The 18,890-nt window shown below is 42.6% G+C and overlaps 1 protein-coding gene across 5 annotated transcripts in view; it reads right to left on the reverse strand.

Annotated features, from left to right (window-relative positions):
* Positions 1–18,890, reverse strand: part of CTRC (chymotrypsin C) — a 55,274-nt gene that overhangs the window by 20,147 nt on the left and 16,237 nt on the right. For 4 of the 5 annotated variants that reach the window (XM_033922124.1, XM_033922123.1, XM_033922122.1 and 1 more), the window contains one exon: positions 5,546–5,752. The exons of the other annotated variant lie outside the window; for it this stretch is intronic. The gene's annotated coding sequence lies outside the window, so the exon portion shown is untranslated. The remainder of the gene's footprint in view (positions 1–5,545; positions 5,753–18,890) is intronic. 5 annotated transcript variants of the gene reach the window in all.

Genomic DNA, 18,890 nt, shown 5'->3' on the forward strand with positions numbered 1-18,890 from the left:
ACCCTAACTTTCCACAACAATGAAGTCACTTTTCAGAAGACTTAGAAGCTCCTACTAGAGAACCAGAACTGCCAAACAGAAAATCTAAATATCGCTATAGACGTCATATGGTGGGACGGTGTTTTATTATTAACCACTTCGTTTTCTCAGATGTAAGCTACAAAGTGATCTCTCAAATATTTATCCCAGGCAAACCCCATTTTCCTGGAACTAGCCCTTGCTTTCTGCATTGTGCGATAGGATGGAGTCAGTCCAGAGGAAAGTTACTAAAATGGTATGTGGTTTATTGTTTATTGTTTATTTAGTTTCTTGATTAAACGCTTTATCGATTCTGCAAAGCGTTGTACAAAGCACTTGATAAAATAACATTGTAACAAACAGAATTACCATTAAAACAAACTTTTTTAAAAAAAAACGAAAATACAAAATTATTAGACGAACTACAACACGTACTAGGTTAAATAAGGACGCACTAACAAACGATACATGAAGGAAAAAGGGAGGAAATACAATAATTATAGTAAATGAGAGAGACATTAAGGGAAAAAAACAAAAGGGCAGGACTTAATGGAGAAAAAAGAAGGAGAGAAAAGAGAAAAGAAAAGAAGAGAAAGAGAAAAAAAAAAAAATAATGAAATAATAACTTCAATTAAAAGCATCATTAAAAAGGAAACATTTTAAGCTACTTTTAAACGTTTTTAAATTATTTTCTGTTTTTAGATAAAGCGGAAGAGCATTCCAAATAGTAGGGGCTGTTACAGAGAAAATAGAGGTTCGACGTGTACCGATTATTTTTAATGAGGGGATATTTAAATTGGATTGGGTTATGGATCTTAAAGATCTTGGTGGATCATAGGGAATTAATATTCGATCAATAAAAGCTGGGGAATTAGTCTGCATAGTTTTAAATGTCAAAAGGGCAATTTTGTAAGTTATCCTGTGTGAGATAGGTAACCAGTGGGCATCTTTTAACAGAGGAGTAACGTGGTCATACTTTGTTGCTCTGTAGATTAACTTAATTGCCGTATTTTGAATTAGTTGCAGACGTTTCAAATCTTTGTGATATATACCTTTTAAAAGCGAATTGCAATAATCTATTTTTGAAATTATGAGAGAATGGATCAAAATGTTGAGAGAACTGGTTTCAAGAAAAGGGGTCAATGATCGAATCATTCTTAGTTTGTAAAAACAGTTTTTAACCAGAGCACTTATTTGCGGTCGGAAAGTAAGCTTGTTATCTATAAGGACCCCTAAGATTTTTATAGTTGAAGTTGTTATGAGTGGTATATTGTCGATGATAATTGGGGAGATTAATTTAGCTCCCTCTTTACCGGGGAACAGAAGAGTATTAGTTTTTGAGATGCTTAATGAAAGTTTATTGGAATTTAGCCAATCGTGAACTTTACTTAATTTGTTATTGATTTCCTGAATTTCAGAATGGTCTTCATCATAAGGCGTAAAGATCTCTGTATACTTTGGAGGAAAGACGGGCGAAGGGAGATATGATAGAGATGTTTAAATACCTATGTAATATAAATGTGCATGAGTTGAGTCTCTTTCATTTGAAAGGAAACTCTGCAATGACAGGGCATATGATGAATTTAAGAGGAGAAAGGCTCTGGAGTAATCTAAGGAAATACTTTTTTTTACAGAAAGGGTGGTAGATGTGTGGAACAGTCTTCCAGAAGAAGTAGTGGAGACAGAGACTGTCTGAATTCAAAAGGCCCTGGGATAGGCACGTGGGATCTCTTGAGGGATAATTTGAGGTTGAGGGGTGGTAGATTCAAAGGCAATGTTAGGAAATTCTACTTTACGGAGAGGGTGGTGGATGCCTGGAATGCGCTCCCGAGAGAGGTGGTGGAGAGGAAAACTGTGACTGAGTTCAAAGAAGCGTGGGATGAACACAGAAGATCTAGAATCAGAAAATAATATGAAATGTTGAACTGGGGCCAGCGCTGGGCAGACTTGCACGGTCTGTGTCTGTGTATGGCCATTTGGGGGAGGATGGGCTGGGGAGGGCTTCAATGGCTGGGAGGGTGTAGATGGGCTGGAGTAGGATTTAACAGAGATTTCGGCAGTTGGAACCCAAGCACAGTACTGGGTAGAGCTTTGGATTCTTGCCCAGAAATAGCTAAGAAGAAAAAATTAAAAATATTTAAATTGAATCAGGTTGGGCAGACTGGATGGACCATTCGGGTCTTTATCTGCTGTCATCTACTATGTTACTATGTTAGTCAGAGAGAGAAAGAGATAATGGTTACTGCAGATGGGTTGACTGGATGGGCCATTTGGCTTTTATCTGCCATCATGTTTCTTTGTTTCATTTTCTACATTTATTTATTTTATTCGTTTTAAAGCCCATCTTCCCCAGAAAGCTCAAAACGGGTTTCAAGATAACGTACATAATAATTGGTCGAAACGAGTTACATAGTAATAATTAGTCAGAAGGGTTACACTGGTATTACCTAGTACAGTTTGTACTTCCTAAATTAAACTTCACATTCTAATTTAACATTCACAGGTAATATAGTTTGTGCATCAAGTAGTTTGCCGAGGGTATTGGAGTTTCCACAGATCTCCAGCTACACTGCTAAAAGGAATCTTGGCCTGAAAGCCTTCGGAAGGAACTGAATGGGGAGAAACTTACCGCAGCCCACCAGCACAGCAACAAGAAGCCACTTGAACATTGTGAGATTCCGAATGCAGATCCTGGAGACCTAAGTCTTCCCAGGTGTGTATATATAGGCTTCCTACACATTTCTGGTCTCAGGCCAAGGACAACCATGACTATTAGCCAGACGGCAAGGGATAAGAAGCCGCAACTGTCCTTGTGCAAGCAACACATTAACAAACATTTCAACACTGACAGTAAGGTTAAGAAAGAATAATTAACCTGTATTGATAACGTAAAAAAGAATGCACAGGCCCCTCCCTCCCCCTTTTATCAAACTGCGCTAGAAGTTTTTTAGCGCAGGCTGACAAGGTAAGTGCTCCGACACTCATAGGAATTCTGTGTCAGAGCATTTACTGCCCTAAAAAGCTCTAGCCCAGCTCGATACAAGGGGCCCCTAGTTGTAAAGGCACTTTCTTTGGAAGCTAAAAATGATTCCACCCTCCCAAACCCCGATATTCAACAGCCATTACCCAAATAGTGGCTGCCACTGAATATCTGGTCACTGTGGTGAATGCTTGACACTATCCCTCGAATTCCATAATATGGCGCTCAAAATTGCATGCACAAATTTGGGGTTCATAGACAACCCCGCAAAAGACAAAGGCGCGTGCCAACAACTGAGCGCAAGACAGAGGCGCGTGCTGAAGAAAATTACAGTTTTTAGGGGCTCCGACGGGGGGATTTGTTGGGGAGCCCTCCCCAGTTTACTTAATAGAGATCGCGCCAGCGTTGTGGGGGGTTTGGGGTGTTGTAACCCTCCACATTTTACTGTAAACTTAACTTTTTCCCTAAAAACAGGGAAAAAGTGAAGTTTTCAGTAAAATGTGGGGGGTTACAACCCCCCAAACCCCCCACAATGTGGCGTGATCTCTATTAAGTAAAGTGGGGGGTTCTCCCCACGCCTTCCCCCGTCGGAGCCCTAAAAACAGTCATTTTCTGCGGCGCACGCCTCCGCACTGCGCTCAATTGTCTGCGCACGCCTTTGTCCCGGCGCGCTTTTGACCTGACACCCAAATTTGGGGAGCGCATCCAATTAATTGCTGAATGAACCAATTAGCACAAGCAGTTATCGGCACTGGTTGACACTGACTGAAATTGATGTGCCCATCTTTATAGTTGCAATTCCATAAAGATACGCACGTACATTTTTCTGTGCAGACCCAAAAAAGGGGACATAGCAAAGGGAGAGGGATAATAAGACAGGGGTCTTCCTGGAATCTGTGCCCAGGGTGACAGAATAAGACCAAACTGCGCCTAATTTGGTATAAATCCTCAGGCCTAAAATTTGGGGTGAATCCTAGTGCCAAACAGCGCCTCAACTTGGAGCGCCCAACTTAGGTTTATGTTTTTTTACTGAGCCAATTTTTCAGTACCATATACAGAATCTAGGCCTATTTGTGTAATGGCAGTTTTCAGACACTATTCTCATTGCTTGAAGGATGCTCTGGAATATGGCACCTAAGAAATGCAAGATCATGCATTTGGGCTGCAAAATCCCAAGGGAATGGTACAGTTTTGGGGGTGAAGAACTTATGTGCATGATAGAAAAGCAGGACTTGGGTGTGTCTTAAGGTGGCGGCGAAAGCTAAAAGGATGCTAGGTTGCATAGGGAGAGGTATGGCCAGTAGGAAAAAGGAGGTATTGATGCCCCTGTATAAGACTCTGGTGAGACCTCATTTAGAATATCGTGTACAATTCTGAAGGCCGCCTTCAATTCTCTGTAGCATCCTATGACGTCTGTGTACATATCCTTGTAACCCATTCTGGGGAGGACGGCCTATAAAACTAACTAAATGAATTAACTGATCAACATTTGCACATCCCTGGGTAAGATTTGTCTCTTTGCGGATGATACCAAAATCTGCAGAGTAGACACACCAGATGGTGTGAATAACTTGAAGAAAGACCTGGTGAAGCTTGGCCTGAAATTTGGCAGCTAAAATGTAATGTTATGAAATGCAAAGTCATACATTTGGGCTGCAAAAACCAGAGGGAATGGTAGTTTAGGGGGTGAAGAACTTATGTGCACGACGGAAGAGCGGGACTTGGGTGTGATTGTATGCGATGATCTTAAGGTGGCCAAACAGGTTGAAAAGGTGACGGCAAAAGCTAGGATGCTAGGTTGCATAGGGAGAGGTATGGCCAGTAGGAAAAAGGAGGTATTGAACTCATTTCGAATACTGTATACAATTCTGTAGGCCGCACCTTCAAAAAGATAAAAAGGATGGAGCTGGTCCAGAAGAAAGCTACTAAAATGGTGCGTGGTCTTCTTCATAAGGTGTATGGGAATAGACCTAAAGATCTCAATCGGTATACTTTGGAGGAAAGGCAGAAGACGGGAGATATGATAGAGATGTCTAAATAAATTACTGCAGCAAAAAAATTGTTGCAAAAATGTTATAAGCCAAGTGGTGGAACTATCCCTGTGCACAGTGGTGAAATATTTTCCTATTTTGAAAGATTTCATTTAGAGAAGTAGTGGAGGTTTTTTTTTTTTGCCTATGATAGAGTAAGAACGGCTAAAAAAAAACTCATTGGGTTGCCGTCTACATATAAAATTAGTTGAGGCTTTTTTCTCCACTTTACTTAAATGGTTTTTCAAAGGATAGTTCCACCACTTGGCTTATAACATTTTTGCAATAATTTTTTTGCTGCAGTAATTTATTTAAGACTGTTATTGTTAGTATTGTTTCTAGAGAGATGTTTAAATACCTATGTGGCATAAACGTTACGAGTCGAGTCAGGGGTGCAGACGCAGGTCATTAAGGAGCTGGGTTAGTAAAGAGGAAGGTTTTCTCGGCCTTCCTGAAGTTCCATAGACAGTCTAACGATCTAATGGATTGGGGGGGGGGGGGGTGATGTGCCACTTACATACTTGCGCTGTTCTTCCCTTAAAACTGGATCCATGGTTATAGTCCGAGTAGAAGGCATATTTTATTTTGTCTTCGATAACTGGAATTTTCTCCTCCTCTGCTCTGTTACCAAGGATCGATTAGGATGGTAAAGATGGTTTGCCAATAAACAACATTTATCTTTCTTACCATTCTCCATTGCTTCATTTCAATAATGTTTGCAGGCCTGTAAAGCATGAGGTTTATGAAATAAATCTCAATTCTTTTCCCATGGGTTGACAGGAACTTGGGCTTTTTTTCCACACATATCTTTAATGGCTCAAGGTTCTTTGCTATCACTGCATGCACTTTCATTCCCAGAGGTTCAGAGAAAGAACATCTGTTCTAAGTTTTCTTAACCTTCCAAAGATATGGTCCTTTCAATACATACAAGAAAGATCTGTGAAAACACCTGTTAAGAACTTTTGTTAAATGTCTCTCTCTCTTACACTGTAATTTTTAAAACGAGTCCTGCAGTGAACATATGGTTCCAGAAAAGGTTTTACTTCCATGGAAAGCAAAGGAAGTAATGAGGACAGACTGAGACATCTGGATTAGAGAATGACACGGGGACACATTTTTTCACCATCCCCATGAGAACTCATTTTCCCAGCCCGTTCCCGCAAGTTCTTTTCCTGTCACATTCCTGCAAGCTTCATCCTCATCTGCACATGCCTCAAACACTTTAAAATCATAAGTGTTCGAGGCTTGTGCGATTAAGGCACTAGAGACCTGGATTGGCCACCATGAGAACGGGCTATGCTTATGCCCCTAATTGGTAGGACTTGCTAAATCCATTAATAAGCTTTACCAAAAACAGCCCCATATATTCCAGTATCTCTGTCCATCCTTTTCTTCCATGTTCTATAAGGATACCTAAGTTCTCTCTGAGTCATACTCTTTTCAAGGATGTTGGCAAGGGGCAGGTACCATGTCTTCTTGAATCTAGGTGTCTTCAAGCACCCAAACCCACAAAGGAAGGGAGCACCAAGAGTAGAGAATGACACAGGGACAAATTTGTCCCTGCAGGAACTCAATCTCTCCATCCCGTCCCCATGAGTTTTGTCGCTGTTCCTGTCCCATTCCTGTACACTCTGCCTTAACCACACAAGCCTCGAACACTTATGATTTTAAAGTGTTTGAGGCTTGTGAAGATAAGGACGGAGCTTGCAGGAATTGGGGGGGGACGGACGGACGGACAAGAAAAGAACTCACGGGGATGGGGAAAAATTTGTCCCCGGGTCATTCTCTAACCAAGAGCAACCCATGCTCTGGACACCATGAGTTCCAACAACTTTCCTGCTGCTCCCTTCCTGGCTGCAGTGCTTTGACCTCCTGGCAGTTTGGGCTTGATTACAAAAATGATCTCACAGCCTCCCCTGTGATGTCACCACCTCTCCCCCCTCCCTCAACACAGACATTTCCCCAGGTGAAAAGCAAAAGTAAGCAGTTGAGGCACTACCAGGAGTTGTGGCCTGGGCCCACCTGCTAAGGAGCCATTCTTAGACTGTCAAGAGCACCTCCATGGCTACGGAAAGAGGAAGGTCTCGTAAATCTGCAAGCAAATGTCAAGAAAAGGGCACCTGCCATAGGGTAGAGAAACATCCATTTTACAATTTGCTTAGACTTAGGTGGAGATAGTAGTAGATTTATGGGTCTAATATTATTAATAGTTCAGCTCTTATCACTGTATTTAATAATACAATGATCTGAACTTTCAAGCTTGGCATGGTGTTTTATCGGTAGCTAGTTTGAATGAAAGAAATGCCATGCCATCCTTTCTTATTACCCACATTTCCTTCTGAGGATCTAGAGAAGAACCAAGAAATGCCCTTTGGAACTTCAATCAGTTTTTTCTCCCCAAGTAGGAAAAAAAAGTGCTTTCCTGATCCTAAGAGCCATTGTACCGTGGTCTCAGAAGGGTTAGCAGTAGAGAATGACACAGGGACAAATTTTTCACCATCGCCGTGGGAACTCATTTTCCCATCCCGTCACGGTGAGTTCTTTTCCTGTCCCTGCCCCATTCCTGCAAGCTCCTGTATAAGACTTTGGTGAGACCTCATTTAGAATATTGCGTACAATTCTGGAGGCCCCACCTTCAAAAAGATATACAAAGGATGGAGTCGGTCCAGAGGATGGCTACTAAAATGGTGTGTGGTCTTTGTGATAAGGCATATGAGGACAGACTTAAAGATCTCAATCTGTATACTTTGGAGGAAAGGCGGGAGAGGGGAGATATGATAAAGACGTTTAAATACCTATGCAATATAAATACGCATTAGTCGAATCTCCTTCATTTGAAAGGAGGCTCTGCAATGAGAGGGCCTAGGATGAAGTTAAGAGGTGATAGGCTCCGGACTAATCTAAGGAAATACTTTTTTACAGAAAGGGTGGTAGATGTGTGGAACAGTCTCCCGGAAGAGATGGTGGAGACACAGACTGTGTCTGAATTCAAAAGCGCCTGGGATAGGCACATGGGATCTTCTCAGAGAGAAAGAGATGATGGTTACTGTGGACGGGCAGACTAGATGGGCCATTTGGCCTTTATCTGTCATCAGGTTTCTATGTTTCATCTGCACAAGCCTCAAACACTTTAAAATCATAAGCGTTCAAGGCTCGTGCACTTAAGACAGAGCTTACAGGAATGGGACAGGGACAGCGACAAAACTCGTGGGGATAGGACGTGGAAATTGAGTTCCTGCGGGGATGGAGAAAAATTTGTCCCTGTGTCATTCTCTAGTTAGCACCATTAAGTAAAGGAATTTTTTTTTTTTTTTTTACACAGAGCAAAAATCGATGATGAATTCAGCCCCAATATTTTCTTCACCTTTCCTCTGTGCAGGTCAAGCGTGGAATAGTGCATTATAGAAGGAAGCGAGGATTTTCAGGAAAATTGGAACGCAACAGGGAGCATCTAAAGACGGTAAGAACTTATCTAATTTCTATTAGTATACACTAAGACTGGGGTAGGCAATTCCGGTCCTCAAGAGCCGGAGCCAGGTCAGGTTTTCAGGATCTCCACCATGAATATGCATGAGATGGATTTGCATGCACTGCCTCCTTGAGGTGCAAATCCATCTCATGCATATTTATGGTGGAGATCCTAAAAACCTGACCTGGCTCCGGTTCTCGAGGACCGGAAATGCCTACCCCTGCACTGAGGTCTTTTTACTAAGGCACGCTAAACGCTAACGCATCCATTATAGTCTACGGATGCGTTAGCGTTTAGCCTGCGCTTAAATGGCTAGTGCGCCTTAGTAAAAGGACCCCTAAATTTTTCACAGCGAACTTGTATCCTCAAGAAGCACAATTTCTACAGGTAGTTTTGTACCTCATGTTCACCTTCTTTAAGTTTAATATTTGTCTTTTTTTTTAAAATTAAAAAAAATTTATATTCCGCATGTGGATTACAAAATAATACACATCATAAAATCACAAAAAAAAAAACGTAGCAAATGCAATAAACACATCAACACACCAAAACATAAGACAACACTTCGCCAACCCACAAAACCACAAGCTCTCTCCCAAATAATTTACCTAAAAAAGAGAGAAAAAATAAGGAGATCTACATGTATTGGTTAGATGAGGGCAAAAGTGCAATATTTGTCTTTTTGGACTTAGCCAAAACTTTTATCACAATAAATCGGTACACCGTCAAAAGCGCGGAGGACAACTGCGCACCAACAATCCTGTGTCATTTGAGCGCAGGAGAAATGCGCGCCATCGCTTCTGCCACTTTGAAGCCTTCAGTTTTACACTGTGAGGGAGGTTTTCCCCCAGACTGCAGTTGGAATTGCTTGTGCTCTTGTTGGGGGGGGGGTGTTTGGGGGAACCCCCCCATTACAGTGAAAACTCCTGTTTTCCTTCCAGTTTTCAGTCTTCGGGAGTTTTCAGTGTAGTGTGTGTGTGTGTGTGTGTGGGGGGGGTCCCTCCACACACCTCCAACTCCCGGGAGTGTGAGGACTTCTAAGTGTAGTGGGAGTTCCCACACACACACACACACATCCCCTCCTTAGAGCGCAAAAGGGAAGATCTCATAACAGTGGCACGCATTTGCCCTGCATGCAAATGTCGGCACAGGATTGTCAACGCGCTGTTGTCCTCCGCGGTTTTGATGCGTCACCCAATAAATCATGCATGCTTGCCATCCCAAGGATAATGCGGTGTGGTTTACCTCGAGGGTCAATCCATTCTTACATAATTTGTATATTGATTCATTGTGTTTGCGGTTCAGGACAATAGGTACTGCGTTTTCTGTGTTTGAGGATGATTTACAGATGGTATTCGTGATTAAGTCAGATGGCATGGAGGAAATGGAATTCCCCCACCCCCCCCCCCCATCATGCCACCTTAGCTGAACGTAATGCTTTGGGTGGACAGGAGAACCAGACCAGAAATTTCAGTTGCAGGTAGAGGAGTTGCATTTAATCTGAAGATTTAATGCAAGATCCAGCTTGTAGTGGTGTTAGATCAGCAACTGACGATGGAGTCAGATTTCTGCAGTGGCCTGAGCAGCATTTGAGCAATGGCAGAAAATCTACTCATTGGTAAAAAGAGACACATTCCTTACTAATAGCACAAGTGGATTGTAGGAGTGAATGTTCTATAAATAAAAATTAAAAAAAATTCCATGGCTAGTTAAAAGGTAAGAAACTATTCCCCCTTTTACAAAGCCGAGCTAGCAGCCGCTGCTACAGTAATCGCATCGACATTCATAGGAAATTAATGGACACCGGAGCATTTGCCAAACGGCTTTGTGAAAGCAGCCCTATATTTCTCCAGTTCTCAGACAGTTACAGAAGCTTCTAAAAGACTATCTCACTAGTTTAGAACAGTCTCTCGCAAACTTTTTTGAGCCGGGGCACACTAAACGTAGTGTCCCCAGCTTGAGACACCTGATGCGCGCGCTGGCATCGGCGTGTTGATGTCACGCGCATGTGTGACTTCACATGCATGTGTGATATCAGAACACCGATGTCAGCACATGCACAAACGGGCCTTGCACCGAGAGAAGGACCTGCGCTGGAGAGAAGGGCCAGCAGGGAGAAGAGGTGCCGGCGTTGGGAGATTGCTTACAGGACGTGCCTCTCTTCGCAAGAGGCACGTCAGCTGACACCGGCATCGCACCTCTTCCCCAGTGTACCACGGCACACCCGAAATCTCAGGAGGCACACAGTTTGCGATACACTGGTTTAGAACATAAGAACCGCCATACTGACTCAGTATTCTGTTTGCAACAGAGGCTAGTCCAGGTCACAAATACCTAGTGTCATCCAAAAAAAGTTGCAATATTCCATGCAACTTAACCCGAAGGATAAGCAGTGGCATTATCCATGTCTACCTCCATGAACTTTTTCCAAACTTTTTTTTTTTTAACCCAGACACGTAAACTTTTATCACTTGTTGCAACAATAATTTCCAGAGCTTACTGGTCCTATTACTTAAGACCTTATGTGCTTTGTGGCTTAGGCAATTGGGGGAAGAAAAGCCGACTTCATATGTACGGCAATACTTACTGAGATCATCCCAACGAAGCATTTTAGCAGATCAGAAAGGTGCGGGGCAGAATGAAACGAGGCAAAGGGCATTTCCAGTAACGGGACTGATACGGTGGAACAGTTTCCCCAGTTCTAACAACAAATGAAAATGTTCTCTCGGGCTTCGGCGGCTGGCGTCATGATTGTAGCAGGTTTCCGGGTCTTGCCGCGTCTGTGTAGAATCCCAAAGAGTAGCAACATTCCATATAGAATCCCAAAGAGTAGCAACATTCCATGCTACCGATCCAGGGCCAGCAGTGGCTTCCCCCATGTCTTTCTCAATAACAGACTATAGACTTTGGCCAAACCTTTCTTAAAACCAGCTACGCTATCCGCTCTTACATGGGCCATGGCTATGCTCACTTGACTATTCCAAAATAAACTGGGAAAAATAAATGTAACCTCTATGTTCCCCAAAATCCAATTTCATCAATATTGTATAATGCCAATAAGTTTCAAGTTTTATTTAGTCTTGATATATCATACTTTGCGAGGAATCTATGAGGGTTATGTAACGCTGTCTAGAGTCATAGTAATAGGATAGAGCAGTAAAGCAAGGAGAGAACAAAATAGGTCAGAAAGAATAGATATAGTCTGTTCAGAGTGACCCCCAAAGTGGGATTTGGGTTATGAAACTACTTTTTATTCCTTCATTTATCTTATAAAGTCCTACCACTTTATCAACCGTATAAGTGAATGTTGTGTGTGTAGATGGTGAGCTATGCTTTAAAAAAATCATCATAATTGGGGAAGGCGGGAACCTTCTCATTCATTAAACACATAGGGCTCCTTTTACAAAGATACGCTAGCTGAAAAACTACCACCTGCTTAAAAGGAGGCGGTAGCGGCTAGCGTGCGCTAAAACCACTAGCACACCTTTGTAAAATTCTTAAAAAATTGAGAGTGGTTCAAAATACTGTAATCCGACTCATTTTTGGTTTAAAAAAATGGGAGCATATTACTCCTTTTCATCAGAAACTCCACTGGTTGCCGATTGAGTCTAGAGTTATGTTTAAATTTTCATGCATTTGTTATAAATCAATCTTCGGTGTGTCACCAGGTTATCCTGTTTCCCATTTTTCTTTGAACCAGTCAAATAAGATTACACGCAGGGCACTTCTGTTTACGTATCCCTCCACAAAACTCTGTCGTTATAAGAAGTTTCTTGAGAGAACCCTCTCGTTTCAGGCTGCTAAATTGAATGTATGGTTGGGTAAAATTATGTTAGAGGTCCCTTCTTATTTTGATTTTAGAAAATTGTTAAAGACACAACTATTTGATAGGCTTGTATCATAATATTTCATGTTTAATTTTCTAATTGAGTCTTTTATATCCATAATTTGATGTAATCTGCCTTGTATGTACCAGCTTCACTTGTTGTGAACCGCCTAGAACCATTTTGGTCTGGCGGTATATAAGAATAAAAATTATTATTATTTTTAAAGCACTTAAGACACACAAATGATACTTTGTGTATCTAACCCTCTCTTCTACAAAGCTGCGCTAGCGGCTGCTGTGGGGTAACGGCCCCGAAGCCCATAGAGATTTAAAGGGCTTCAGAGCCGTTACTGCGCAGCTTTCTAGAAGAGGGGGTAAGTGTTTTAAAAATGAGCCCCTTTTGTGTCTTGTGTGTCCATTACATTTCATCATAAGTTCACAACAGTGGCATATCTAGTGCATTTGACACCCGAGACCTATCATTTTTAACACCAACTTTCCTCAAAATGAAAAAAATATTTTTAGTAATAATCCATGATTCGTATAACAAGGGTGTACCTAAGAAAAGGCAGCATCTTAAACACTGCAGTGAGCACTCTAGAATATCAATACACCCGTTGCAAAACGAAACAAGCCAGATTAGTACCAATTGATCCTACAGTCAATGATAACAGAAAATCATGACTTTTTCATACATACAGAAAACAGATACACCCTCATCCAGTATGGAATAAATAATTACAAGCTAAAAAAAAGAAATATGTAAACAAAAGGTTAAACTGAGCTGCCAAGAAGCCAGACTCTGCATACAATGCAACACCCTTAAAATGACCCTTCTCAAGGGGGAGGGAGGCCTTGGCCTCCCTGATGTTGGAGCATATAACGTGGCGGCCCTCATGCGCTTCATCCACGAAGGGGTTTCGAGGTCCACTCGGTTTTCCCCTCCGGGGTGGCTGTCGGGTTGGTGTGCCCCTTTCACATTTTTGAACCTCTTGCATTCCCCCCCATGGGGCCCTTCTGCTCGGCTTGGAGGTGGTGGCATAAAGCACAGGCAAAATCCCCTTTGGTCTCTCCGTTCATGCAGCTGGTGGGAAATTCCAACTTCCCACCGGGTTTAGGTCGTACCCCATTTGTTGCTTAGGCCTTTCGGGGGGGCTCGTACTCTTTATATGATATGATTGATGGGGATACTTGCACTTTCTCCACGTTCGCACATTTCAAGGAGCACTGGGGAATCCCTAACAACCAATTTTTTTGCAAGCCCGGCATTACTTCTTGAGTCTTCAATGACTGGTTGGGACGGAGTGGCAGTGTGGACCCCTGGACGAGTACCTTTTTCACATACCGGCTTCTATGGGTTCTCTCTCCGTATAGTATAAGGTGGCCCGCTCCGTCACATCTACCGGCATTCTATCTAAACTGCAGGACCACTTGGAATCGTGATCTCTCTGCTCACTATACACCTGTTCAGCTGTTCAGGAGCTTTTTCACACTTTGCATGTTTTTGTGAAGTTCGTGGCCTGGCAGGAAACTCAGTTCAAAGTCTTGCATAGGGCGTATATTACCAAAGCGAGGGGAGCCCAAATGGGATTATGGGGTGATGCGCTGTGTAGCAAATGTAACAGGGCCCCTGGGACACTCTTACACTCCTTCCTGGAGTGTCCCAAACTTACTCTATGGAACACTTCTTTTGCACAGCTTCAACTGGTCTTGCAGAAGGATCTGGGAGTTGGATTATAAGATACTGCTCCTAGGTGACCAGACATTGCTGGAAGCTCAGGGCCTCACAGCACCACAAAGGCGATTTATATGCATGACCTTAGTGACTGTTAAAAGAACCATATTACAACACTGGATACAAAACGGGATTATACCTCTGGAGCATTGGCAGGGTCAGATGTCTGAATTGGCCCGTTTCAAGTTCTGCTATTACAAGCATTCTCTAAACTTTGAGGTGCTAGCCTATAAGGCACTATGGAAGGTATTTCTGCAGTTACCTCTAACTGCCCGTTACAGTAGGGGGAATGGGGGGGGGGGACACCGAATGGGGTGTTAGTTTGTGGTGTGTCTATTAGTGTGGATGGCTTGTGTTGTGCGGTGAGTCTGGAGCCTCCCCTAACTGGGGAGTTGTCCAGGATAGGTTTCTTTTCTTCACACAATGATGAAAATACACAGGGTCGACTGGGTGAATTGGGATGACCCCCTAGTCCATTCCCCATATCTGACGATAGTTGGGGGGCATTCAGTATTTCTGCATTTGACTAGTTCAGGGAGCCAACCATTTCTTGCCTTTGTGTAACAGTTGTCTCAGGGCATAAGTTTTGACGGGCCTTGCTGGACTCCTTTTAATGCTCTGTTTTCTGGTCTCTTTCTGCAGCTGTTAGTGGGGACTGTATTTTTATCATATGTACCTGCACCGGTTGTATGCATTTGTGTTTTGGTATTTGGGTTGTTCTCATTCTCTTGAACCCTTAGTAATATAAATGATTTACAAAAACACAACGCAACACCACAGAAACAGAGTGAAGCGTGTCCCTAATTTTGTACAAAATATAAATATAAAGCTAGCAGCTGTAAATTTGAAAACAAAAATGACAAATAATTACCACTTTACTAATTAACAAATATAAATAAAACAAAAAAAATGAAATATAATATAATACCTGAGCTTCAGTAGTGGTATTACAATACATGAGCTAACTATGTGATTCTTACCTACTTATACCATCTATGTACAGATACTATAATTATTGTTTCTGTATTGTAAATTCCTGAAACAGCCCCTCCCCTCCCTCTTCCCGCCACACAGAAACTACATTACTTACTCTTTACCTCTCTAGAAAGGACAAATGTTCTTCCACTGTAACCCTCCGTTTTTTATCTCTTTTGTAATCTGCCTTGAACCGCAAGCTAATGGCGGAATAGAAATCTCTAATGGAATGGAATGGAATTGTCAAATACTCGTCTTTTTTTGTATTATTTGTGAGTTCACCCTTTTGTGTTCCAAGTGGGGTTAGCCTCCATGTTGCCCCCCCTAAATGTTTCTTTATTTGCTAAAGTGTTCTGTGAAGAGTATCGTCTTTATTCCTTTCTGGTGTCCTCTTCCAATTTTAATTCCCACGGAAGGGAATTCCACCACATTGGGGCCATCACCGAGAACATTATTTTCCTGACGCTTTTGTATTTGATGTCTCTGAAGGAGGGCCTTTCTAGTAGGTATCCTTGGCTCGAGCGTAGGGTGCGTGTTGCTGTATGGTTGTCTAGTCTAGTTGCCAGGTATTGCGGTTCTGACAAATGAATGATTTTTGTGTCTCAGCAACATGATCTTGAGTCTTACCCTGCTTTCAGTAGCGGGGTGACATTCGTCTAGCTGCCGTGTTTCTCAAAGGACCCTCAGCCACAAGAGGGCATACGCTCAAACTCAGGGGCAGGAAATTTCATGGTGACAACAGAAAATATTTCTTCACCGAGAGAGTGGTTGATCCTTGGAACGAGCTGCCGGTGCAGGTGATCGAGGCAAACAGCGTGCAAGAATTCAAGAGCAAATGGGATGCCCATGTGGGATCCCTTAGAGGGTTAAGCCAAGGGAACCTGTCACCGGGAATGGGATACCTAGGATAGTAGACTTGGAGTTGGGTCAGTAGAGTGGGCAGACCTGATGGGCTATGGACCTTATCTGCCGTCATCTTTTACGTTTCTATGTTTATCTGATCAGGAACTTTGGGATGCCCAGCAGATAAATGAAATAATAAAAGTAACGTTTTATAACCTGAATTTGGCTATTGGAACACTTAGGGCTCCTTTTACAAAGGTGCGCTAGTGTTTTTAGCGCACACACCGGATTAGTGCGCACTACCCAAAAAACTACCGCCTGCTCAAGAGGAGGTGGTAGCGGCTAGTGCGCGCTATTCCGCGCATTAAGGCCCTAACACACCTTTGTAAAAGAAGCCCTTAGACAAACATGGTTTAATGAGACAGAATCAGCATGGGTTCAGCCAAAGGAGGTCTTTAGGGTTTCCAACTTTAGGGTTGTTTTTTTTGTTTTTTTTTTTTTACAAAACTATGCAAACTGAAGTTTTTTTTCCCCATGAATTGGATTGTGCTTGATCAGAAAATAATTTTATTTTTTTTAAAATCCATCCTGGGGTCTCTCAAAGGTAGTGATTATACATAAAGCTCCGTTTTTCTTAAAATTTGCTGCTAGTTTTGCTTAATGGAGCAAAACTTTTATGTTTTCACACTTAGCAATGATACATTGATAAAAAAATACATTTTATGTCAAGTCTGTTTTATTGAAAAAGAACAATAAATCAATACAGAAATAACACTACATAGTCTCCAATATGCTTATTATAACAACGGGGGTCAGATTCTTTATAACCTCACTAATACAGTGTTACAACCACAAAAGAATAGGAAAACATTCTCCTGTCATCAAACAGTGATAAAGACATTTTATGCAAAATATCTAGTATCTTTCCTTTTTTTCATTTCCATCCCCCCGCAGCTGCAGCAATGGACCCCACCATCCACAGATCCATCTTTCCTTTTCTCATCTACCCTTTCATCCAGCATCTCTCTTGTGTGTCCCTGTCCCTATTCTCCTCTCCAGTACTGTCCCCCCCCCCCCTTGTGTCCCTGTTTGTATGCTCCATCCATGCCCAGCATCTTATCTCTCCTCATATCCAGCTTCTTCTTTCTCTCTTCCTTACCTCCTGTATCCCCTTCCCCAGGTACAGGCTTTCTCCTATCTCTCCTACCATCCTGCACCCTACCCACCTACTTTGGATCAGTATCTGTCCCTCTTGTACCCTTCCCCTTGTGGTCTTGCATTTCTTCTCCCTCTCTCCTTTAGTTCAGCACCTCTCCTTTGCTTTCCTCCCCCTCTTTTTGGTTTGGTCTCTCTCTTCCCTTCACTTCACCCCAAGTCTGGCATCCCCCCTCCTTCCTCTTCCTCCCTCTCCACAGGCCTGCCTCCCTGCCGAAGACCTGTTTCCCCCCGCCACGAAAGCACTCTTTCTCCTCCTCCCCACGAAGATCTGCTCCCCCCACTAAGGCCTGCTTCCCCCCACCGAAGGCACTCTTTCGCCTCCTCTCTGTCGTAAAGGCCTGCTCCCCCCTGCCGCGAAGGCACTCTTTCTCCTGCTCCCTGTCACAACGGCCTGCTCTCCCCACAATGAGCAAGGGCAGGACGTAGCAGAGAGAACATGCCACTGAGGATCACAGGCAGCTGCAGGGATTGCTATAACACCAGGCTACCATATTAGCCTTAAGGAGGTAAGAGCGGGGAAGCTGGGGGAGGCAAGAGCGGGCAAGCTGGGGGAGGGCTTTCTGACTGACCCTCCCCCCTCAAGCAGGAGCAGCAACAGACAGCCAGCAAGAGGCAGCGCTGCAGCTCCTGCTTTAGGAAGGCACCGGGGAAGGCTCGGTCATTGAATCGGGAGGCCGATTTTTAAAAAAATTGAATCGCATTCACCTGATTCGAATCGGGCAGCACTAGTGAAAACAAATGACAAAGCTATAATACCAAGAAATGTGCTCCATTAAGCAAAACTAGCAGCAAATTATAAGAAAAATGGAGCTTTATGTAATCAGTGGCTTCGAGGGACCTCAGGATGGGCTATAAAAAAATGTTTTTTATTTTCTGATCAAGCAAATCAAATTCATGGGAAAAGCTTTAATTTGCACAGTTTTTCCAATTTTAGGTGTTTCTGGACAAACCTAGAGGTCTTGCTTCACCAATTTGCTAAATTTTTTCGAAGATATGAACAAACATGTGGATAAAGGTGAGCCAGTTGATGTAGTGTATCTAGATTTTCAGAAAGCTTTTCACTAATTTCCTCATGAGAGGCTCCTGAGAAAATTAAAGAGTCATGGGATAGGAGGCAATATTTTGCTGTGGATTAGAAATTAGTTATTGAACAGAAAACAGAGGCTAGGGTTAAATGGCCATTCTTCTTGATGGAGGAGGGTAAATAGTGGAGGGCTGCAGGGATCTGTACTGGGACCAGTACTATTTAACATATTTATAAATTATTGACATGACAAGTGAGGTGATAAAATTTGCAGATGACACTAAACTATTGTTAAAACGCACGCAGATTGTGAAAAATTGCAGGCAGACCTTAGGAAATTGGAAGACTGGACGTCCAAATGGCAGAAATTTAATGTAGATAAATGCAAAGTGATGCACATTGGGAAGAATAACTCAAATCATAGTTACCAGATGCTAAGGTCCACATTGAGAGATTAGTGTACCCAGGAAAAAGATCTGGTGTCATCATAAACAATACGCTGAAACTCCTCTCGTATGAGGAAAGACTATAGAGATTAGGGCTCTTCAGCTTGGAAAAGACAGTTGAGGGGAGATAAGATTGAAATCTACAAAATCCTGAGTGGTGTAGAACAGGTACAAGTGAATCAATTTTTTACACCATCAAAAATTACAAAGACTAGGAGACACTTGAACTTACAGGGAATAGTTAAGCTCTGGAACGCATTTGCCAGAGGATGTGGTAACAGTGATTAACAAAGTTGGTTTTAAAAATGGACAAGTTTCTGGAGGAA

Source organism: Geotrypetes seraphini, chromosome 15 (assembly GCF_902459505.1).
Source record: "Geotrypetes seraphini chromosome 15, aGeoSer1.1, whole genome shotgun sequence".
Classification (NCBI taxonomy): domain Eukaryota; kingdom Metazoa; phylum Chordata; class Amphibia; order Gymnophiona; family Dermophiidae; genus Geotrypetes; species Geotrypetes seraphini.